This window comes from Centroberyx gerrardi, chromosome 17, assembly GCF_048128805.1.
Source record: "Centroberyx gerrardi isolate f3 chromosome 17, fCenGer3.hap1.cur.20231027, whole genome shotgun sequence".
NCBI lineage: Eukaryota > Metazoa > Chordata > Actinopteri > Beryciformes > Berycidae > Centroberyx > Centroberyx gerrardi.
This window is the reverse complement of record NC_136013.1, coordinates 27,368,832-27,395,319: the sequence shown is the minus strand read 5'-3', so window position 1 is coordinate 27,395,319 and position 26,488 is coordinate 27,368,832.

Below are 26,488 nucleotides of genomic sequence, written 5' to 3'. Positions count from 1 at the left end.
GAGGTAGATGCTGGAGTTAAAGAAAATCACATTTCAGTAGTGTCATTCTGCACAGAGTGACAACTAAGATTAAAATCAAATAACGCAAGATACATCCTACCCTATGTATACTTCACTGAAACAGTGAGGAAAACATTACTACTAAGAGTTACAAGCAAGCTTCAATCAATATGGAATATAGAAAAACATAAATGAAGGAAAACATAAAGGATCAATGTTAAATGAGAGAGGAAACACATACATAAAAGCAAAATGGGAAAAAGGGACGTTCCAATCACTGGTACAATGCATCTTGGTAAGCAACCTCCGTTGTGTCGCTGAGCTTGAAACCTTCTCAATTTACCTAGTGACAATATTCAAAGGAAATGGGTAAAGGGTTCATACAACAGTGTCAAGATCATCGTCTTCAACCCATGAGCTTTATACTCAGTAGAGGGCCACCACTCTGGAGAGGTGCTAGAACATACGATGCAGAGTGGTTTCGAGTCTTCCTTCAGAGAGCTGCCCCGTCGTAGTCACTATTATCACAGACACACTTCACTAGTATGGACATCATTCCAGATGATCAATTCAGCATCTGAATCAGAATCATCATGATAAAATGGAGCCCAGTCCATTTCCAAGCACGAACCTGTAGCTAAAGAGGCGTCCTCACTACTGTCAGTAGAGGTGCACTGAACATTTTGAACAACAAATTAACAAGCTGGTTTCTGCATTAGAGACAACAGGAGAGAGATACTACATTTGATAACCACCACCAGACTGACCAGGACCACAAACCCTATGATCAGAGGCTGAAATATCAACCACAATTTGGGACCGAGAGTCAGTTTAAGCCAATCAATAAGATCCCAGCCCAATGCGGTGGGAGAATCATGCACCTTCATATTTTTCAACAGAGAATTTAGGTGATGGACCACGTGAGTAACATTATCAGAGGAATCCGGGATGTAAGTACAACACTCTTGACCAATTAAGTCACATACTCCACCAGTGGAAGCCAGAACATAATCAAGGGCCATTCTATTTTGTAATGACACTAGTCTGTTAGCTTTTTGTTCCTCATTTAGAGATTCAAAACCCGCCTCGGCCTGTCCCGTGAGGTTCTCCAAATCTGCTGCCAGTTTGTCTATTTCATGAGCATTACTTCCTGCACCATACCATGGTACTAGCCCTGTCATGAATCTCCTGCCCTCACTAATCCTATCCTCTCGCCTCACACGATGGGGATAATACAAGTGCCTGTGGGTCAGAGTTTCGTTAACATACATATGAGGTATTAGATATGCTACATAACAGGAACCTGTCCAATTGGTTGGGAGAAAGGCATACGCTTTATTACCACATATGAACACTGTAGATGTTAGAGTATTCGCTCCATCACCACTTGGCCACCACAAAAATTAAGTGTTGAACATTGCAGGCATGGAGGGATCAGATTTTAGGGTCGAATTTATTGCTATTTTCTGTAGGTATGGTATCCACATTTGAGGACACCACTTAGGGATACTCTCAGATGTCCCACAGCTAGATGGAATGTAATGGTCACATGTACTGTTACCTAGGAAAAATTGAGATGTTTCTCCTTGTCTATACTGAGAAATACAGTAATGGCCAGTTGGCACATAAGAAGGGTTTAAGGTCAACACCGGCGATTGCAATGAATGGTAATTATATCTCCGGAGGGCTAATTGAGTGAAATTTACCTGTCGTACACTATGGCCACAATAGTCAGTAGCGGTCACTTCAGTTAAGTGTCTGATATTGTTTGAATTCTGCACAGTCAACCTGACCTCCGGAATAAGGACTCTTTTTGCATCGCCAACACCCATCCTACCATGTCTGGTCCTGACAGTGGGCTGGGAATCAAAGGCATCCCCTCTCCTGAAGTATGTGGAATATGAGCACAAACATAACAGTTAGACCTTTTGAGGGTATAAGCAAAATCATGCATCAATTTCATGTACAGATTAGTATACGGAACCCTATTAGCATTTGTTTGAGATGAGATTGTGTTCTTTGGAGCTGAACGACAGGACCTTTCCCGTTTGTCCAGCCTGTAGTTGGAGTCCTGAGTGTCCTCCGGAAACGCCGTTGAGTTTATCGTTGGATGTTGGTTTGGAGAACTTTTTTCCCTAAGTTCCTTCTCGAAGAGGATGAGTATCACCCCTGCGCTGAAGATTCCAAAGAGGATGCAACAGATGATTGTGCTGCAGTCCCCTCTGCTGGCCCCGAACCGGCGCATGGTGCTCTGCAGCAACGTGTGGCGTGAATCCACTCGGCTTTGCCTTCCACCTTTACTGCTGTTCTGGTGGTCAACAGCACCTGGTACAGTCCTTTCCACTTAGGGGAGAGGGTGACATTTGTTAGTGATTTTACAAGGACAAAGTCTCCTGGCTGGAAAGGATGTGTTGGTTCTTCCCCGGGTTCTGGTAACCTAGAGGAAACCTGCAACTGATGTTTTCTCAAAAGGTTAGTCAGAGAGAGTATGTAGTCCCTCATAACCTCTTCCGTCCATATCAGGGTAGCTCTGTGGGGTGTTAATGGCAGGCTTGCCCCTGTTATTCTGTAGACAGATCATACATTGTGTTACTACAGACTGAGTTGCTGCTGTTATTCCTGGTGCAAACCATTGAGACTGAAGTATATGATTCATCCCCCCTTTTCCTACATGTGTGGGTCCATGGGCAACCATGGCCAACACATGGAGGAGAGAACGGGGACACACAACCCTACCATCAGGGCGGAGCCACAAGCTAGACTCCCTGTTTAAACTACAACCTTTCCTAATCCATATGAGGAAAGTTGTTGAGAAAGTTGAGAAAGTTGTTTTACCACGGAGGTGGTCGAAAGGGCGGCTTGTTTAGCGGCAGCGTCCGCCGCCGCATTACCCTTTGAAACTGGGTCAGAAGCACCTGTGTGAGCCTCACATTTTACAATTGCCAATTGGGTCGGCAACAAAATTGCGTCAAGCAGATTATGAATTAACGTTCCGTGTTGTATTGGTTTCCCTGAAGAAGTTACAAACCCTCGCATTTTCCATAACATGCCAAAGTCATGTGCTGCTCCAAAAACATACCTGGAGTCAGTGTATATCGTTGCAGTTTTACCTTTAGCCAATACACATGCCCGAGTTAAAGCAAAAACCTCGGCTGCCTGTGCAGATGTACCTGCAGCTTCGAGAATGTTGAAATCATCAACAATGGCATATCCAGCAATGTGGTTGCTGTCTGAGGGTCTGGATGCAGAACCGTCAGTATAGAGAATCAAATCACAATTGTCGGGGTCTGTAACAAATCAGGACGCGGTGAAGTGCATGTATCAACAACGTGAGCACAATCATGTGTCAGCATATCATCAGAAACGTCAACCATAGGAACAAATGTGGCTGGGTTCAGCAGTGGAGCCTGCTTAACTATGATGTTGGAGCTGGCCAGTATTGCGGTTTCATAACCCGAGCGGCGCATGACAGACATATGTTGAGTGGCAGATGTGGTTAGAAGGTGGACTACTGCGTGTGGAGCAAATACAATGCAATTGTGAGCCAAGACAATCACTGAGAACTTTTCAATCATTAAAGCTACTGCTGCAATAGACCTAAGACAAGACGGCAACCCAGCAGCCACTGGACAGAGTTTAACTGAGTAGTATGCTACCGGTCTGTAGTTTGTGCCATGTTTCTGAGTGAGAATCCCCGTAGCAAACCCATCCCGTTCATGAACATGAAGATGGAAAGGGAGTTTGTAGTCTGGCAATCCCAGAGCTGGAGCAGCGATGAGTGCGTGTTTCAGAACTTTAAAGGCATCATTCATCTCAGGGGACCACTGGATCTTGTCTGGTTGGTCTTTGTGTGTGGACGCGCGAAGAGTGGAATCGAAACGATTATAATCATGAATCCAATTTCTGCAGTAATTTGTCATTCCCAGAAAAGACAACATATTTGTCTTTGTGGTAGGGGGCGGGAGTGAACATAGAGCCTTCACCCTATCAGGAGACAGCAACCTCTGTCCCTGGCTCAACACATGTCCCAGGTATGAGACAGTGGGCAAACAAAACTGCAACTTTGCTAGCGAAGCCCGATGACCTTTCTCGGCAAGACAGTCAAAAGGATGATAGAGTCAGTTTCACAAGCCTCTTTGGTGGGAGAGGCTATCAGTAGATCGTCCGCATACTGCAACAACGCACTTCCTCCAGGGAGATGGAGATGTTCCAAGTCACGCCTGACCGCGGCTGCATACACAGCAGGACTCTCAGTGTAACCCTGGGGGAGTCTTGTCCAGGTGTATTGTTTGTTTTGAAACGTGAATGCAAACAAATATTGGCTTTCTGGATGCAATGGAATAGAAAAGAAAGCAGAGCATAGGTCCACCACAGTATAAAATTTGGAATCCACCGGCAAGGAAGTCAAAATGGTGTTAGTATCTGCCACTATGGGTCTCATTGGAATGACCACGTCATTTACCTTTTTCAAATCTTGCACAAATCTCCAAACGTCTGGTCTGCCAGGCTTTGGAATTGGGAGAATTGGGGTGTTACATGAACTTACAGTCTCCACAAGGACCCCTTGTGCCAGCAAAGAGTTTATCACAGGTTTGATGCCCAGCACGGCCTTGTGAGGTAAGTTATACTGTTTCTAGCACGGTATTTGAACACTGGTGCACAACGTAACTTTATGAGGTGGTGCTGATTTAACGAAACCCACATGATTACTGTGTTTCGCCCACAACTCTTCAGGGACTTTTGAAAGCGCCAATTGAGGTTTAAAACGAGGTGATGATACTGGTGACACATGAAGAAGTTCCGAATTCAAATGTGATCGGGGAGATAATGTAAGTTTGTAACACTGATGGCCTAATGAATGAAGTGTCCCAAACTCCAACTGCCCACAGAGGGTGCCAGTGAGCGTTTGCAAACGTTTAACCATTGGTCCCAACTCCTGGGGGTCATGATGGGGAGAAACTGCAATCGGAACATGTGGAACAGAGTCAGGCATGTAACATAATGTGTGTAGATCCGCAGACAGAGCTACACTCCCTGCACAGCCTTCAGGCCCGAAATAGAAGTCGGTGGGATGCGAGATTTTTACCGTTTTGTGCAATGCTGTTTCAAATTGGGCTGCATGGTCAACTGGTACACAGCTCGGTTCATACAGAGCAATACACTGGAACTCAGAGAATTGCCTCATTCCTGTTATCTGAGCTCCCAGTTCAGGAGAGTATTTGGAAATTGCCAAAACCTTTTTAAACTCAAGAAGGCTCTGCAAAACCTCTGATTGCAATGGCCAATAATACATTTCAGATTTATTATTCAACATCTGCACAGCTTGTAACATTTTATCCTCTGGCAAGTCCAGATATAAGCCATCAGGAGTGCAATAAATGACAGCATTAAGTTCACACAAAGCATCTCGTCCCAACAAATTTACAGGTGAATTGGATGAAATCAAAAATTCCTGTTCAACATGATGAGCTTCTCCCACACTAGCCACAGTGGATTGCGACAAGGGCTCAACTAGAGGTATACCAGATACCCCTACAGTTGCCATGTGTTCTTTTCCCGGAACGCACACATTTTCTTTTTGTTTTACTGCGGAAATTGTAGCTCCACTATCTACCAGCATACTAACTCGTTTTCCTGATATGTGTACTGGTAAATTAGGATCTTCTTTTGGGGAATTTGGTAATTTGATTCTTACTGCTTGATTCACACAGGTGGTACTGATCTCTCCGTGGCCCCCCTAGTATTGAGCCTGAGGAGGCGGGGGAGGAGACAAGGCTGGCAATGACTGAAACTGTTGTTGCTGTTGCTGTCTATTTTTAGACCTACAGTCTTTTGCCCAATGTCCGAGCTTTCTGGATATTTGTCTTGTATCCTAGTAACCTCTGCATTTCTTACCCCGAGAGCAGGATGTTGAAAACGGATGATGAAACGGGATGTTTTTGGGTTTTTTTGCTACTTTTCTCCATCCTACAACACATGCTTGTACATAATCATGGTCCCAGCCCATCTGTTTTGATCGAGCTGTCACAGCTTCCATAAATTCTAGCTTTTCAGGGGCAAAAGACCCATTGCTTGGCCACTCGCCTTTTGTACATTTGTTTAAATTATGTGTGAAGGGGATTACGTAATTCTGCCCCAATTCTTCGCATACGATATCTGCTGGTGACCCAGGTGAGAAAAGAAAAAGTTTTTCTCTTCGGTGGGTCCTCAGAATATCTTTTGCTCTCCGTCTCTCTGCCTTCGGCAACTCCAACTTCAACTCCTGCTATAACTTTGACTGTCCCTTACCCATTTTTTTTTTAAACTATACCGACACACCAATTATTACGTTAATCAAAATTTGATCGATCGGTCTCAAGAACTCAGCAGTAGAACACAGTATAAAATCCCTTATAAAACCTTATTTATTTATTTTTTTTAATTTAGTTTTGAAAACCTTACGCTAAAGCATAAATCATAGCTTGGAACTCAGCAACATAGCACAGCGTCAACATAACACATCATTAGACATTGCATCAAATTCAGCATTAAAACATTGCATTAAAGTCAGTATTAAAACATTGCATTAAAGTCAGTAATAAAACATTGCATTAAAGTCAGTATTAAAACATTGCATTTGTCAGTAAAAGTGAAAACATTATTGCTCGCCAGTTCTCGGAGTTATTCAACAAGATGAACACCGCACAGTGTATCAGGTATATTCTCACACACAAACTCCTGTGCACTATGAAATGCCTTCTCAGAAAGTTTTCGTCTTTATCTTTTAAGGAATGTCAAGGTAACTCTCACTCCCTGCAGGGCCCGTTCCGGCTCAGGGCAGTGAGAGAGAGGTGTTATTGCTCTTATTCCAATTAAAATAATCAAAAATGAGACTTACAATTTGCAGCTGTGGTTGTTCACTTACTGATAGCCCACTTTCCTCTTCTTCTTTTCAATCTGGAAGGTTTAGAAGCTTAAACAGAAAAGGTCAACAGTACTTTGTCACATAGGATAAGTTATGTCATCTTTTCATGCCAAATATTCATGCATTATTTTCATGCAAAGGGAGGGTGTATATATTCAATGCGAAACCTCTTTCTTTTGATTGCACTTTGTGAGTGAACCCATATGTGTATTTCATATCCTCTTGCCTATATCGTGTTTTCCCTTCAATCCTGTTTGCTCCAAGCAGACCTAGGATTTTGGTCATTAAACTATGTCCATCCCATGGACCGAAATCCGACAAGGGTTACCTGTAATATTTCAGACAAGGTATCCTGTTCATTCTATCTCCCCGAGCGTCCTAGCCCTGGGCGAGAAGAATTTTCCTGAGGGGCGCCCCCACATATGTGCTCACTCTAGTGCTCAGTCCTTAATTTTGGATCCCGTCAAGCATCTCCCGGGCAAGACAAATAAAAATTTGTACTTACCCGTTTTTGCTGTATTGGGATCCTGCCGACAACGCCAATTTGTTGAGGAAAAAGAGGAGTCAGAGGTTCGTCTTACTTGAGTATATATTTATTAAAAGGAGTCTCATGAGAGGAAGAGATGCACACAGCACATAGGCTACATACACTTCTTCAAAGGAGAATAGATTTGAGCTGGTCTTTATGTATCTTCCAAGGACGCACAGAATGTGCTGACATGGGAACAGGTCACAGAAAAGGATTACAGCATCATATGTTATGTCTTAGTTTAGAGAATCTACAGATAGTCTGGGACATCCAGGAGCCACTTGTGACAAGAGACCTCTGGCCTAGTAAGTTATGGCCCAAAGGTTACAGTGAGGTAACCATTCATCATGAAACAGTGCATTCCCCGAGGGAGACCAGTTAAGCTGTTACATGTATGTTAAATTTTCTTCCACATAGCGTCAATGTAATTGCCGGTTCAGAACAATGTCGCCTTCAAAATAAAAGCGCCGACATTGACAGAATTGCTTTCTTCTTCTTCTTTCTTTTCTATTTTGTATGTGGTTTGCAGCCTAATGAGGAGCTTTAGCGACACCAAGTGATCACAAATGGGAGTGATGTAAAGTATTGCAAATACAGTTGTTGGTAATGCATGAGAAGAAACAGTTGTAAATGCCACTTTTTCATGAATGAGTAAAGACGTAAATGACATGGTTTCAATTAAATATTGATATATTGAGATTATCCAGATTATAGTGATGTATCTGTATGTTTTTATGTAGTAAATTGCACATGTACAAAACAAAATGCAGTTTTGTGCTATATGGACGGTATAACATATAATGTTATATCATATTACATATCAGGTCACAGGCTGAGAGGTAACAGCTCCAACACATGATAAAATAGTTAAATAGGCGCTAATGTATAAATGGGTGGACACTGAGGTAGCAGTAAATACATCAGTAGATATAAGTTGTATATGCAGAAATAAATGTGAGACAGCAGCAGTTGTAACATTTGAGTTGGAATTGTTGTAGTATGTAGATGTTTGTTTAGGCTGTGACCACAAAACATAATAATTGTATATTGCATAAAAAGTTGCTTACAAAAAGATAGCAGCAGAGGTGGGAGAGACAAAACAGTAAGGGAGGGACTTGTACAATACCCACAATAAAAGTAAGTAAAACAAATACAACATGTGAGCAAAAGGGATACGTTTACAAGTTTACCTATACTGCGCAAATGTATTGTAGTTGCTGGATAGGGAAACATATTACAATGAGGTGTGCTTGCTGTCAAGTTATTGAAACGGTAAAGCATGTGTTGCTGAATTGTGCTCAGTATCTGATTGATATGGACAGACTGAAAGAAAATGTGATAGGGCATTGAGCAAATGCATTTGCAGAATGTGTTAGAGGGGGCGTCACTAAATAGTAACACAGTTAACCCCAATATGTTTTGGAATGTGTTTGTTTTCCCGGGGAACGGGATGAATGAATAGAATGCTGTAAAACGTCAAGAGTGCACATTCTCAAAGGCGACACACCCACTCCAGCCCAGTAGGTGGCGACAATACATTTTTCATTTGGATGTCAGCCGCCGCAAAAGCAAAGAAAAAGTAGTCAGGTGAGTACCTCAGTTGGGCGTCAACACGAACTGCTTCAAAACTGAAGGAGGAGAAGACGAGAGGTGACGATTGCCATTATATGTGTCCAACATTACGAACTTTTCTGAAAGGAAACATGTAGATTGTTGTCTATGTAATGTTAAACTTATAATGTAATGTATGCAGCTAATGGTTCGCAATGTCAAAAAGCTGGCCAATGAACATTTAGTGGTACTATTATTTGATGTTTTTTGCGGCTGGTGCACTAAGCTAATGCTGCTAACGCTAATTCCAAACGGCTTGTTAGCACTGTAAGCTAAAGTCTGTGCTAGTCTAGCCATTGTGAGGTAGCTACAGGCTTTTCTTATGGCCTAGCGTTATTGGGGGTATTTTTGCTGTAGCTAGTCCAGCAGTGTAGCATGTAAGGTTATGTCATCATTTAGCAGCAAGCTCTACAATGTTACATTTGAAAGGGTGTTTGGTAGAAAGCAGTGCCCAGTTACATGAAACACATTTGATGTGCAAACTGGATATTTAGCAGGTTAATATGTTTCATGTAAAACAAGTGTTAGTCATAATCTATAAATGTATGCTAAAGATAAATCTCAATTAGTATTTCACTATGCACAAATGCATTCAGAAATATGCATTACATCATGCATGCAATAAATGAAAGTAAGTGTATTTGTTATATACATATAGTACTTGATAGCAAAATGGTACTGAAAAAGTTGTGTGTGTGATGCATTTAAATGCATTCCGACATGCCGAAATTCAGGATCATCTGGCAAAAAGCACAGCGAATATGCCATAAGGTATTTTGTTAGAAAAGCAAAACCAAAAGAAAAACTATAAGCTAACATGGTGGCTATAAAAAGATAATGTGAGTGTAGTATTTTGTTGTATTGAAGATGTTGCTGTTTGGCAGTTGACTGTGAAGTCCTGGATGTCGGAGTGCACTTGAATGCACCAACACGTTTTGAAAACAGCCAATCTCTCCGTTGTTAATGCGACGAAAACACAACTTTTATAACAAGAAATAAAGGCAACTAAGTGGTCATTGTAATGTATGACCTAATTCAAGCAAGTTTACAGTGTAAGTTAGTTTTCGCACCATAGTGCCTCTGTACTACTACACATAGTTAGTTCTCAATCAGATGCAGAGGTTCTTTACTCTGGAATAGCTATTGTCATATTGCTAAAACATCAGTGTCCCTTGGTAATTTCACACACAGATTGGGGGATAGCCTGATTAATCAAGCCACCCAATAGCCTCGTCCAATGTAATGAGACCTAAGCACACACACTCATGCACACACATACACACCTTTAATGTAGTTGGTTTTGCTTTTGTTTATTGTGTTTTCTTGTTTTTGGTTGTTGTGTGCATTGCAGGCTATACATCATAGTAGTTAGTTTTTGTATTGGTAAGGAACTTTTATAAGCCCACTTGGCTTGCAAATTTGTGTGGCAGATGCCATTGTGTTTTTCTGTTGTGTATTGTCGTTTTTCTTTTATGGTATGTGTAGCTGCCCTTGAAATCAATCAATACGCAGAGAGTCTCTGACGGGTGCTTTAATTTTATTGTCTCTTTGAACACCTTGATGAGCACTGTGAAAACTATAAATGAAAATACAAAACAAAGAACAAATGCTTATTTTATAGTTTCACAAGTGTAATAAATTGTTGCTTTAAAGGCACTTTACTGAGCACAGTGAAATACAATAAACTCTAAGTAAACTGTATGACTTAATCCAGTTTTAGTGTTTTAACTAAGTACAATTAACACACTTTAATCCATAACATATACATTTCAAGGTTTTGTAATACTTGCACATAAATTGAAAGCTACATACCTCGCTCCGCTTACCAAGGGTGCTATATTTTAGGAAAACCTCGTAGATATCGCCACTTTGTGGGTCTTGCCTGAGTTTAAACCAACAATAGCACATGTCTGTAACAACGTAAAATTTCAGCGGCACAATTGGCCAGAATGTAAACAATACACGGCTAAGAATACAGTGTCAAGAAAGGGAAACTTACTCGGTAAACTCTGATAACACTTTATAAACCGTCAAAAGGAAACGGGGATGGAAGCAAAGTAAGTAGCGCAGCCATCTCACTTCCCGCTATTTCTGCAACTCGCATTCTTCCGCTGACGTCACAATGTAAACAACTGGTTGCTAGGGCAGTCTTAAAGCGATCTACCGTCATTTACACTCCCACCAATCATGTTATGATGAATGAACACAGTTAACAAAGACTATATGAATCATACATGATTTCTAGATTATAATGAATTACCTTTCTTAAAGCTGCACAATTAGAAAAGTTTAGGTTTGTAATGCCTACATGTCACTGCTTACTGATCTTGCAAATGTTTACAGGTTTGGCATAAGGGAATCACGCATAGTGAATCATTCACTCTCGAGAAGGAGCACTAACTTCTGGATGGGCCGTTCAAAGATGGAAGGTTTGAAGGGACTATCTGATTTCCTTGGTGGTTTCCGCTCTCCAACTTGTACCTTGACTCTACGAACTAGGCCATCGCCCTGTTCCATTGTTTCAACCACTCTTCCTAGCTGCCACTGGTTTCTTGGAAGAGTGTCGTCCTTGATGATGACAATGTCATTTACTCTGATGTTGCGCCGGGGTACATGCCACTTCTGCCGTGTAGAAATGTTCAGGAGGTATTCCCTCTTCCAGCGACTCCAGAACTGTTCAATCAAATATTGCACTCGGCGCCACCGTTTTGTTGCATACACATCTTCCTTTACGAATTTCCCAGGAGGTGGGAGAGCAACCTTAGACTTCATCAGGATGAGATGGTTGGGCGTCAAAGGCTCCAGTGATTTAGGATCGTTAATTCCATCTACATTTAACGGACGGCTGTTAACAATGGCCATAGCTTTGTAGAACAGTGTTCTAAGTGAAGCGTCATCAAGTCTGTCTGGACACTGAGAGAAAGTGGCATTCAACACGTTTCGCACAGTCCGGATTTGGCGTTCCCAGACACCACCGGCATGACTTGCTGAGGGAGCGTTGAAGATGAATTCACATTGTTTATCAGCTAGGAAAACTTCAAGTTCCTTGGTGTTACATTGCTTGAGTGCTTCTCTGAACTCGTTTCTGGCTCCCACAAAGTTTGTGCCATGATTGCAGTGGAGTTGGCGAACAGCTCCTCTGAGGCTAATGAAGCACCTCAAGGCATTGATAAATGTATCTGTTGACAGATCTTCAAGCATTTCGATGTGAACAGCTCGGGAAGAGAGGCAAGTTAAGATCAATCCATACCTCTTGCATTCTTTACGGGCTCTCTTGATGACAAATGGGCCAAACACATCCATACCACAGTATGTGAAAGGAGCTGAGGCTTCGACGCGTTCTTTAGGGAGCTCAGCCATTTGTTGTTCCTCTGCTGGTCGTCGGAGTTTCCTGCATCTCACACAGTTGTGTATCAGCCTGGCAACAGCTTTGCTCCCACCAATGACCCAAAAACCATTGACTCTGAGCTCCATTTGAGTTTGACTTCGGCCTTGATGACAAATTCTGTCATGGTAGTGGGACAGAGTGAGCTTGGTGATGTGACAGTTTTTTGGAAGAATGACTGGGTGTTTTAGTTCTTGACTGAGAGATGACTGCTTTAGCCTCCCACCAACACGAAGGAGTCCCTTATCCACAATAGGGTCAAGGCGAAAAAGAGGACTAGAACTTGGAAGACTCTTTGAAGTGTCTTCATCTCTTGGGGAAAGGCTTGCTGCTGGACAAGCTTGATTACCACCTCAGCCGCTCTCTCACGTTCTTCGATGGTCACAAGGTCACTGTGGTGTTCTTGCTTAGATGCCAGCCTCTTAATTCTTAGGAGCCTTGTCCAAGAAGAAAATCTACTCAGACAGCTGAGAATGTTGATGCAATCACTGGTCATGGTTGCAGTTACCTGAACTGCTCTAACTTTAGGATCGCCAACCAGCAGTTCAGTAGAGAAGGTAGGTCTTGGTTTCACTTCTCGCTCCCACAGAAACTTGGGTCCTGACATCCAGATTGTTGAAGAGATATTGGAGGCATGAAGACCCCTAGAGGCATGATCAGCTGGGTTTTCTGTCGTGTCAACATAATGCCACTGACTGGGATTTGTTTTTTCCTTTATCAGTTGAATGCGATTTGCGACAAATACATGGAACCTTCGTGCATCATTATTGATGTATGCCAGCACGACTTGAGAGTCTGTCCAGAAGAACTCCTCATCAATTTTCATTTCAAGTTCAGTTTTTAACATAACACTTGTTCTGGCGGAGACTACAGCTGCTGAAAGTTCCAATCTTGGAATGCTTGTGATTTTTGTGGGTGCAACTCTTGCCTTGGCCATCACAAGGCTGCGGTGGACTTCATTATTGTCATTTATGTACCTAATATAGGAACAAGCACCATACCCGACATTACTGGCATCCGAGAAGTGGTGCAGTTCTGTCCTCACGATGTTGCCAAAGTCTTGTGGGTGATAGCATCTTGGTATCATGACTTCCTTCAGCTTCTGGAGACCATTTTTCCACTCCTCCCACCGTGGGTATAGATCCTCAGGAAGTGGATCATCCCATCCAATGCCCATACGGCACAGTTCCTGTAGGATACACTTTCCACGCAGGGTGAATGGGGAGACGAACCCCAGTGGATCATACAGAGAGGCGATGACCGACAGAATGCCACGGCGAGTTGAAGGCTGGTCCTTCAAGTTGACGTTGAAGCTGAAGGTATAATTTTCTATCGACCACTGAATACCAAGTGCACGCCCTACAGGTGCTGCATCCAGACTGAGGTCAAGAGGATTAGCAGTTATTACCCTTTCCGAGGGATCCACGCAGAAGAGGACTTCCTTTTTATTTGAGTTGAACTTATGCAGACGTAGACCACCTCTTTTGCACAATTTTTGTGCTTCAATGATCAATTTCTTGGCTTCTTTGATTGATGAAACGCTGGTTAGCCCGTCGTCTACGTAGAAGTTCTTCTCGACAAAGGCTGATGCTGAAGGATGGTTAGATTTGTGTTGCTGTGCCAAATACTTAAGGCCAAAGTTCGCACATCCAGGGGATGAGGCAGCGCCAAAAAGGTGAACTGCCATCCGATATTCTTGTGGTTCCGTTTCCAAATCTGCGCCATCCCACCAGAGAAACCTCAGGTAGTTCCGTACTTCAGGAGAAACAAAGAACTGGTGAAACATTTTTTCGATGTCACAGATCACAGCCACAACTTCCTTCCGGAAACGACAAAGAACTCCCACTAGGGAGTTAATTAGGTCGGGGCCAGTCAGTAGAGTGTCGTTTAGGGAAACACCACAGAACTTTGCGGAGCAATCAAACACAACCCTTAGCTTGTCTGGTTTTTGCGGGTGGTATACACCGTGGTGGGGAATATACCACACAGTCTCTCCCTCAGGTGTTGTGGGGGCTGGCTCTGCATCACCTCTTTTGATCATTTCCTCCATGAAGGCCTTGTAGTGGTCGTAATACTGTTTGTTGGCCTTCAATTTCCTCTTTAAATGCTGCAGGCGAATAGTAGCCAGTTTCTTGTTGTTTGGTAGTGAAGGTAGAGTGCTACCCTTGAAGGGAAGGGGCATCTCATAGTGCCCATCCTCCTTCTGCTTAATGTTGCCACTAAGGAGCTGTATGAAGCGAACATCGTCTTGTGACACATACTTGTCTTCATAACTTTTCTCATTGAAGTCTGACTCTAGGATTTTAAGAACGTCAGTGGCTGATGGGGCTGGTATTTCCTTCACTGCAACTCGATGTACAAAGCTCTGGCTTCCCTGTCTATCGAGATGGGGATTAGATGAGCCTGTTATACTCCAGCCGAGCTCAGTTCTTTGTGCAAATGGTTCATTTTCACCACCTGTGATGACCTCCAAGGGTGCTAGTGCTGACGGACAGTCATATCCGATCAACAGTCCCACGTCGCAGTCTTGGAGTGGTGATAACTTGTCAGCTAAGTGTTTCAGGTGTGGCCACTGCATCGCTGTCTTCTCAGTTGGGATGTGAGATTTGTCAACTGGGATGAAGTCCCTAGCGTAGGCTTGACGTAGCTGAATGTGGTTTTCAGAGTGGGTTCCTCTAACTTGTAGGCCACGGGCAATCTTACTTGCTATGATAGTGTCGATAGCTGTCATTGTACTAAGCTTCAATTGCACAGGTGGAGCATTCACATTTAGCTCATTGAGTACATCTTCCAAAATAAATGTTGAATCACTCTGTGTGTCGAGTAGAGCATAGGTAAGAATTTCTCTCTGTGGCTCTTCCACTGATGACAGAAACACTGGGACAATACTGGAAGTGGAGGATGCACATTGAATCAATGCGTGGGACATCACCTTGTGGACTTCCTGCCTTGCACAGTCTTCTGTGGAAGTGGGACTTTTCTTAGATGCTTCCATAGACGCCTTGCCTTTCTCTTCGTGCAGGCAGGTTGGATGACGCCGGCCACATGTGCCACACGTGTGTCGCCTTTTGCAATCTTTGGTGATGTGTCCCTTCCACAGGCACCCAAAGCAGAGACGATTTTCATGAATGAATGCCTTTTTGTCTTCAATAGGTTTTGCTGCAAAGGTGGGGCACTTAGCCACGCCATGCGTTTCATCCTGACAAACTGGGCAAGGTGGTTTTGGCTTAAAGTTGGTTGGTTGCTCTTTGTGTCCCTGAAGTGGAATTCTTCATTTGAGTACTTGTGTTTAGAGCCTGTGGTCTTGAGGTTCAACAGGAGTGGGGAGGCAATGGGATTACAAGCGATTCGGGCTTCCTTTTGCATAAACTCTGTGAACCGTGCAAAATTTGGGTAGTCTCCAGATGCGTCCAGCTCTTCCACGACAATTCGGCTCCATCTGTGCACAATCCAATCGGGTACTTTTTTAAGCAACTTGTGATTTTCCTCACAGTCATTTAGGATGGCTAATCCTTTGACATGAGGCATAGCCTCAACACAGCCTTTTAGGAAGTCTGCAAATTCTCGAAGTGCAAGAGGATCATTTCCACCGATCTTGGGCCATCTCACAAGTTTGTCTCGAAAAGCCTTCTGTACGATAAACTGGTTTCCATATCTCTCCTGTAGCACTGTCCAGGCGCCCTGGTATGCATCTTCTGAGTTTCTGTAAAAGAATCCCTCCACAGCTTTGCGTGCTTCTCCAGCAAGATAATTTTTAAGGTAGAGCATCTTTTCACAAGCTGGGATGGGTTTCGGTCAATAAGGGCCATGAAGGACATCTTCCAGTCTATGAATTTTAAGGGGTCACCAGTAAATGTTGTTGGTTCTGGGGCAGACAGCCGGCTTACACTTAAAGAGCTCGCAATAGCCTGAGCTAGACTGACTGTATTCTGAGTTGTTGATATTTCAGGGAATGCTTGTTGAGGCTGGAATGACACAGCTTTTGGGTCTAGTGAAGTTCTGGATTCAATCTTTTGGTGAGCAGAGTAGGTCTCATGATCAGTCTCTTCCCCATAATTCTTAACATCACCTTCAAGATTGTTGTAAGCCCTCACCCGGGCTGCTGCTACTTCAACCTCCTTTTTTACTTGTAGCTGTTGTAACCTTGTCTTCTCCTCTTCCAGCCTTAGTTGCATCTTTGCCTCCTTCTGCCTTATTTCCGCCAACATTTTTGTTTCACTGAGTTTCCATTCATTCTCTAGTTTACACAGTTTTGCTTGTTGAGCATGGATTTTCTGCATGGCTTTTGCCTGTTCTAGTTTTACTGCAAGTTCTGCTTCTGCGTCTGCTCGTTTGCTAGAGACCGTGGAGGAGGCCCTTGAGTAGGTTTCTGATTCCTTTGATAACTCTGAGATTGTCTCAGTATTTGTGCATCCAAAGATGGACCTGTACTCATCCTTATTTAGTGTCATCCTCACCCTTTCTTTCTCGAGTTGATCATTATAGGCCTCTTCAATCGTCTCTAGTCGTTTACTCACGAGATCACAGATCTCTGCTGTCAGGGTGACACAGGCATCCATTTTCTTAACAATGTCTGGAGTACTAGTACGGTCGCGTCTAATGGACTCATAATGTTGACGCACTGTGTCATGTTTGGCTTTAATGTTTTGTTGGATGTTATCGAGGTCGTCTTGTGAACAAAACGTTTTTAGTATTGTCCTGGACTCCCTTGCTGTTTGTTTCCAGGAGTCGTAAGTCATACTGAAGGCTTTCTCATGTTTTTTAGCTTCCTGGTCATGCATCTCCTGACCCTTCTCTGTTAAAGTTCTTTCACGGGAGCTTGATCTGACCTGTTGTGTTTTTGCAGAGTTGCTCATTTCCCGCTCAGGCGATGACATTTTTAACTGGTTTGTGTAACTGCTTAATTAACTGTGTCCTTGAGTGCTTTATCTGTTTTCAAACTTCAGTAAGCAGTGACCTACCTTTAGCACTGAGCAATACAATTTCAGTCAGAGATTTACAATTTTGGATATTCAAAAGATTTTAACAGAGATAAGTTAAAATTGTGATGAGAAAAGATGTAATTTATCAACAATCACACAATTTCCCCTTTTAAATGTTTTCAATATAACAAAGGTTCAGGAGTTATGCTTTTATGAGATAATACCCTTTTCTGGCTTAAATGCTTAAAGTGTTCTCACTGTACAATCTTTATTTTCTTTTCTCAGCCAAAGTCTCTCACTGCATCTGTAACATCTGTACTTTTGGTGTGCAGTCCATTTCAAATCTTGCCTGGGTGCAGAAACGCAGGCTGGGTCGACTGCTTGACATCAGGCGTTCTTGCATCTGCTCACCATAGGCGACGACAGCACAGACGTGTTGGATAGCTCAGATGTTGCGTCGAGTTTTCACTGTAGCTGCCCTTGGAATCAATCAATACGCAGTCTCTCTGACGGGTGCTTTAATTTTATTGTCTCTTCGAACACCTTGATGAGCACCGTGAAAACTATAAATGAAAATACAAAACAAAGAACAAATTCTTATTTTATAGTTTTCACAGTGCTCATCAAGGTGTTCAAAGAGACAATAAAATTAAAGCACCCATCAGAGACTCTCTGCGTATTGATTGATTCCATGGGCAGCTACAGTGAAAACTCGCTCCGCTTACCAAGGGTGCTATATTTTAGGAAAACCTCGTAGATATCGCCACTTGGGTGGGTCTTGCTTGGTAAACTCTGATAACACTTTATAAACCGTCAAAAGGAAACGGGGATGGAAGCAAAGTAAGTAGCGCAGCCATCTCACTTCCCGCTATTTCTGCAACTTGCATTCTTCCGCTGACGTCACAATGTAAACAACTGGTTGCTAGGGCAGTCTTAAAGCGATCTACCGTCATTTACAGTATGCATAAATAAAACCTGTTGATTCTGTTGATGTGTAATGAAATAAAGAATGTTCACTTTTACTAATGCTTGAAAACACGTTGTTGGTGTCACCATCTTACTAAAAGCAATACTCTGTTCAGCCATGCTGTTTGGGTTAGATGCCTTGTGCTACAGCGTGAGAGTTAGGTTAGGGTTAGGGTTAGGGTTAAATTCATGTAACTACAGCCATGATCTCAGACATGGTTTTGGTTCTGTGGAAAGTTATGTGAAACAATCACGGATGAAATATGTTGGAAGTTGGGCAACTGAAGTTGAAATACAGGCAGCTGCAGATCTATTAGGTGTGCACATTTTTACATACAGCCAACAGAAGTGGTTGAAGTACAGTTCATCCAACCCACATGCAAACAAGATGAGATCAATTTACCTGAAACATTGCAATAACTCACATTATGAAGTGGTCACCTGTGTCAAATGGAGAAATTCAGGAGAGTGTGCTTACATGTGTAGCAAATCAAACAAGCATAGCACATCTAAAGTGACGGTTGTGTCAAGTCGGCGCAAACTTGAAAGACAAAAAAAGATGTATGAGACTAATGTGCAATTAAGAACTGAACAGATTGAGAAGGCATATAAAAGATATCATGAGGATGATGAGTACAGAAAAAAGAAGAAGCAATGCACTCAAGTATTGTATACCAATGATGCACAGCACAGGGCAAATAAGATAATGTTGAACAAAGACAAATATGCAAATGATACACAGTATAGGTCACACAAGATGAAGTTGAGCAAAGAGAAATATGAAAATGATGAACAGCATATGGTAAAAAAGGTAAAGTTGGGCAAAGATAAATATGCCAATGACGAAGAATACAGACAAAAGGTCATGATGTTGAGCAAAGAGAAATATGCAAATAATGAAGAGCACAGAGAGAGGGTGATGACGTTAAGCAAAGAGAAATATGCAAATATTGAAGAGCACAGAGAGAGGGTGATGACGTTGAGCAAAGACAAATATGCAAATATTGAAGAGCACAGACAGAGGGTGATGACGTTGAGCAAAGACAAATATGCAAATAATGAAGAGCACAGAGAGAGGGTGATGACGTCGAGCAAAGACAAATATGCAAATAATGAAGAGCACAGAGAGAGGGTGATGACGTCGAGCAAAGACAAATATGCAAATAATGAAGAGCACAGAGAGAGGGTCATGACGTCGAGCAAAGACAAATATGCAAATAATGAAGAGCACAGAGAGAGGGTGATGACGTCGAGCAAAGACAAATATGCAAATAATGAAGAGCACAGAGAGAGGGTGATGACGTTGAGCAAAGACAAATAGAGGGTGATGACGTCGAGCAAAGACAAATATGCAAATAATGAAGAGCACCAGTCCAATGTTCGACAGCGTAGTGTGAATAGGTACAAAAATGACAAAGTTTTTGCTGAAAACCTTAAAGGCATAAATGCAGAAAGACGTTTTAAAGAACAGACAAAATTGCAAGAAATGGACTTTGTATCTGAACAATTCAAACGGAAGACAAGCGTTGGCCCGCAATACGTGTGTGCAATATGTCATCGTCAACTGTTTCAACATCAAGTAATAAAATGCAAGAAAGAGCAATATTCAGTAAAAGGAGAACTGGTCGCATCTATAGCTAGTAAATGCATTACTGAAACATATCTTCATGAATGTGGTGATACTTGTGTTCAAGATTGTACTTTTAAAAGTGGTCCTACTGGTCAGTTATGGATATGTTACATGTGTCACCGAAAAGTTCTTGTTGGTACGATGCCAGGGGAAAGTGTCGCAAACAACTTGTGTGTAGATCCTATTCCATCACAACTAAACAGTTTGAACTCAATAGAACAGCACCTAATTGCAAGACATATTCCATTCATGAAAATGCTTGCTTTGCCAAAAGGTGGACAAAATGGTGTGCATGGACCAGTAACGTGTGTCCCTTCCAATATCACAAACATAACAAATGTCCTTCCAAGATCAGACAATGATGATCTCATGATTCCTGTGAAGTTGAAGAGAAAGTTGACTTACAAAGGCCATTATGAATATCAACATGTTCACACTGAAAAAATACAGATAGCTGTGACATATTTGAAAGAACATAACAAATGGTATAAAGATGTGGAGTTCAATAATGATTGGGTTAATCCACTAAGCAAAATTGAGGAAGAATCAAATGAGCATGATGACAATGACAACTGTGAACTGATGTGTACAGACCACAATCAAAGTACAGAGAATGAAATGGAGGAAGAACCCATGGATGAATCGCTACATGACAGACAGCAACATGGTATGTTCATGGACACATGTTTATAACCAGTTGACATTGCACAAGAGGTTTTGGATCAGTACTTTGATCATATTTTATCTGTGGCACCTGCAGAAGGAAACAATCCTGTGAGATTATTAATGGATGTAACTAATGAAGCAAAATGTTTTCCAGTGCTTTTCCCAAGAGGAGCTGGTACATTTCATGATAGTAGACCTGAGAAGTTGACACTATGTCGATATTTGAATGCTCGAATTCTCAATGCTGATGGAAGATTTGCAAAGAACTTGGATTACATCTTCTATGGACAATATTTATCAGAGCTTAATCAGGTTGTATCAAATGTATCAATAGCACTGAGGAAAGGTCATGAAACAGAAACAACTACTGAGTTTTGATCAAGGCTACAAATTCATGAAACCTATAAGAGGCACACCTGCTTTTTGGCAAAGTGTACAGAAAGACTTATTTGCCATGGTGAGACAATTGGGTATTCCAACATGGTTCTGCTCATTTTCATCTGCTGATTTGCGATGGCCAGAATTTATGCAATGTATCCTGAAACAAGAGGGACAACAAAAATCCATTGATGAGCTGGACTGGTCTGACAGATGTGGAATGTTAAAAAGAAATCCTGTGACAGCAGCAAGAATGTTTGATCATCGATTCCATTGTTTCCTCAAAGATGTTATCATGTCACCAGCACAGCCAATTGGTAAAATTGTGGATTATTTCTACAGAGTAGAATTCCAGCAACGTGGATCGCCTCACACACACTGTTTGTTCTGGGTGGAGAATGCACCTCAAATTGGCAAAGATGATGATAATGATGTTGTAGCATTTGTGGATCAATATGTGACATGTGAAATGCCAGCAGATGAAGACAAAGAGGTACATGATATTGTGTCTGCTGTACAACAGCATAGCAAAAGACACTCAAAAACATGCAAAAAAGGAGGAACAACTTGTAGATTCAACTTTCCACGCCCACCAACCAACAATACATTTATCACAAGAAGCAAGCATGTTGATGAGAAAGAGGACAACGCAAAGGATCAATCAGACGGGAATAACTGTTCTGAAAAACCTTCAAATGATGCTCAAAGTCTGCAAATGCCTAGAGATCATGCAGAAACTATTATGAAAAAGGTGAAAGAAGTGATTCTGAATTCTGAAACAAAGTTTGACTCAGCTGACGCATTGTTTGCTTCTATTGGCATATCCCAAAACACATTTGAAGCTGCTTACAAAAGGATAACAAACAAAACCAGCATTGTTCTAAAAAGAAAGGTTTGCGATGTTTGGGTAAATCAATACAATAGAGACCTTTTGCGATGTTGGAATGCTAACATGGACATACAGTATGTGTGTGATGCATACTCCTGCATTGTGTATATCATCTCATACATCTCAAAAGCAGAGAGAGAAATGGGATTACTGCTGCAACGTGCACAAAAAGAGGCCTCAAATGACAGCAACATGGATGCCAAACAAGTTTTAAAGAAACATGGTTCAGTGTATCTGTTTGACCGAGAAGTATCTGCCCAAGAAAGTATATATCGTCTGACCAACATGAAGCTTAAAGAGGGATCTCGAAAGGTTCAGTTTATTCCAACTGGCGATCATACAGTCCGTATGAGCCTACCACTTAGTGTCCTTCAAAAGAAAGATGAATGTGGTGACACAGTCAAAGAAAAGATATGGAAGAACAGCATAACAGACCGATATAAAGGCAGACCAAAAACCATAGAATTTTCTGTAATGTGTCTGGCCAGCTTTGCATCTGAATAGAGAGTACTGTCTAAATCGGAGAGTTTGGCACGTGATAGCATTACATTGAGCAATGACTTGGGATTTATAAAGAAAAGAACACGCACTGATGTCGCTGTTGTACGGTATGCTCGATGTTCACCAACCAAAAATCCAGAAAAGTATTACCAAAGCATTTTACAGCTGTTTTTACCTCATTATAATGATAATGAAATGAAACCACCAACATTTGGTACCTTTGAAAACTTCTACAGTACAGGCTTTGTAAAGACTGCTGATAATGACGTAAAGGCTGTGAAATTTGTGGTTGATGTAAACAGAAAATTATTTGAAAAGGAAGCAGACAAAATTGAAAAAGCCGAAGAAGACCTAGAAATGAATGGACCAATGGAAGATGCATGGGCTGAGATGTGTCCAGAGTCAGAAGTGGAACGTCTGGAGAGTCGTGAAAACACTTTAAGTCAAATGATTGATACTGAAGAAACTGACGAAAGCATCCCAGATTTGCAGCCAAAACAAGACAACATCTGTACAATGGAACCTAATGACTGCAGAATGCAAAGGCCAGAGGCAATGACTTTGCTGTCTTCATTGAATGAGAAGCAATGTAGCGTTTTGTATAAAGTGCATCAGTGGTGTGTACAAAAAATCCAAGGTACAAATCCTGATTCAGGATTCATTTCAGGAGGTGCTGGCACAGGCAAATCACATTTAATCAAAGCAATATATTATGAAGCATGCCGTATTCTGTCACACTTGTCTGATAACCCTGATGAAAGACATGTATTACTGACAGCTCCAACTGGTGTTGCAGCCTACAATATTAACGCAGAAACAATACATCACTGTTTTTCAATTGGAACAGATGCAACATTACCCTATACACCTCTTGGAGAAGAAAAAATAAACACTTTGAGAGTAAAGCTAGGACATCTCCAAATTTTGATCATTGATGAAATTTCTAAAACTTGTCTACAAAGAACAATCAGTCTTGGAGTAGGTGCACGTGTCATGCTTCTTAAAAACATTGATGTGTCTGATGGACTAGTAAATGGAGTATGTGGCACTGTTTCTAAAGTTTGTTCTGGGGATGATCCAACATTCCCATCAATGATATATGTTACCTTTGATGATGAGAAAGTGGGAAAAGTAGCAAGATGCAAGAAACCATGCGTACAACTTGGATTTGAAAAATCAACTCCTATTGAGCCTGATGAGGACAGAGTGACCAGCAGTGGTGGCATACGACGTCAGTTTCCATTGAAGTTAGCGTGGGCTTGCACTGTTCATAAAGTACAAGGTTTGACAGTGGAAAAGGCAGTCGTTTCTCTCAAGAAGATCTTTGCTGCAGGACAAGCATATGTAGCTTTGAGTCGTGTGACATCTCTACAAGGACTAATAATAGAAGATTTTGAACAGAGAGCTATATATGCAAAAGATACAATCGAAAAATCAATGCAAGAAATGCCTGCATTCATTGAACCATTAACACAAGTACCAGTACCATCATGTAAGATAATTTTGCACAATGTACAAGGCCTCACATCACATGTTGAATGCATAAGACAAGACAACAGATACATGGAGGCAGACATTATCTGTATAACAGAAACGTGGCTTCAACCAAATAGTTGCAATGATGACACACATGTAAATGGATTCTTATTCCATAGCAAACCACGACATCTTGCATATGACACAAACGAACAATTATTTGCAGAACTGAAAGAACAACAACATGGCGGAGTTGGTGTATATTGCAAAGAAAATATGCAATGTAATGTTGCAGAGTTGCCCTGCATCAATATTGAATGTCTTCTTTTGGACATACCACAACTGAAAACACAAGTTGCAGTGATTTACAGACCATCATCATATCGGCTTTCACAATTCCGAAACAAGCTAAATGATCTGATTACCCATATGAACATCAAAACTGGAGGTAAAATTATCTTAGGAGATTTTAATGAAAATCTTTTGGTGGCAAGTTCAATTAGAACTCAAATGCAACAACATGGGTTCACTCAAGTTGTAAATGAGCCTACGACTGAGAATGGGACTTTGATTGACCATATCTACATCAAAGATATTAACATTGAAAACATTGGTGTTAGCATAATGTCCACATATTTCAGTTATCACGAGTGTGTTGTACTTCAGTGCTATTTTTAAGCTCTGCAAATCTTTGGACTTGGTCTTATGTCTATGTCGTCCATATATTTTGGGGGGTGGGGGATACAGGGGTAAAGCTGACAGCTGGACGGCTCCTGTGGGAAATAAATTCTTGTAATCCTACTATCAATCCATAGCCAGGCATCAGGTACTATTTAAAAAGCTTGATTTGTTTTGTATTTTTGTCAACATTTCATTTTGGTCCTACACACATAGGGGGCGATCACACCGAGAAGCGTCGCTAGAAACACGTCGCCACCAAAACCATTGTTTTCCTATGCTACGGCGCGCCTGGTGCGCGCTCTTCTCTTGCGACGCGCATCACGTTTTTCTGGCAGTTTTTAGGCACGCATAAAAGTCATAATATTCTCAACTTTTCAGCGCAAGGCGCTCGTCAATGTCACATTTGGGCCAGGCAGCCAATCAAATCAAGCAGAAGGCGGGCTGTCCTTCCTGTTTTGATGTGGTTTGATGTGGTAGGAACGGTGGGACACTGGCAAACGCACATGAAAAGCTGATATTAGCAGTCTTTAACCCGGTCGCACACACAGCCCTGCTCCACAGGCGCACCAAGCTGTTTTGCCCAACGCAGTCTGTTGAGGCATTTTTGACGCGGCTGCGCCTGTGGCGACGCTTCTCAGTGTGATCACCCCCATAGAGTACTTTTTAGATGTATAACTTATGAAGTGAAACCTCATGAAACCTTATTAGGACACACAATTCCAGTGTATGAAGTTTGCATGCCTGCATCCAGGGCTCCCTGTATCATTGACAGAGGTACAGTGTTGTCCAATGAAATGGCTAAAATTTCTATTGTGAAATATCTATTGCGTCAAATGTTCACAGAAACGTATATGACGCAAGTAGACTAAAACAGAGTTTTGGATTGCCTTGCTTGGATTGATAGTGGGAAATACAAAACCTGCATTCCATAACTATTTCAACCCACTTTCACACAAAAATCGTATTATATACTTTTGTAGCTCCATATTACTTCAGTTTTTCAAATGCATACTGCCATGAAAAACATCTACATGCTACAATGCCCAGAGCAATGTAAAACTCTTTGTGTATGTGTATATCCTTCTTCTTTCAATCATAGATTACATTTTTATCTATCCATTGTATTTTAGTGTATTGTGTGTACTTTGTTTGTTTTTATCTGAATTGCCCTGTGAAGTCATTGGTTACTGCCATTATTTCCAACACCAATCCAGCAAAAACTCATTGATGCACGACTAAATATTAGTACCAGTAATTGTTCCATAATATACCATAACCAACAAGGCAAACATGTCATAATGAACATGTTTAACTGACTGACTATTACACCCCCTGCACTTTTCCTGTACATTCTCAGCCGTGATTGTAGAACCAAGTGGAATTAATATTATCATCCTTGTGGGACTACCAACATACCATGGACCTGGTCACCAATAACAATGAATGTCTACATGCTAGAAGTCAACATATACAACCTCATCATGGACATTGGCAAAACAGAGGACATTGTTTTCACATCTGCTGTTGAGATGGTCTGTGAACTGTACTCACTGAAAGCTGACATCTTTTGAATGTATTTCCAAATACTCTACGCACTCAAGAAAACATCTTGACTTGTGACTGTTGATCCCTAACAACCACTTGCAGTGGTGCACCACAGGGGAATGTGCTCTCTGCTCTGCTGTTCATCTTATACACCAACAGCAACTACAATGGACATACCGACTACTAGCATACCATGGACCTGGTTGGCAATAACAATGTCTACATGCTAGATGCCAAGGACTTCAACCTCTCCATGAACATTGGTAAAACAGAGGACATTGTTTTCACATCTACTGTTGAGATGGTCTGTGCGCTGTACTCACTGAAAGCTGCCATCTTTCCAAATACTCTACGTACCAACTCAAGAAAACATCTTGACTTGTGACTGTTGATTCCTAACAACCA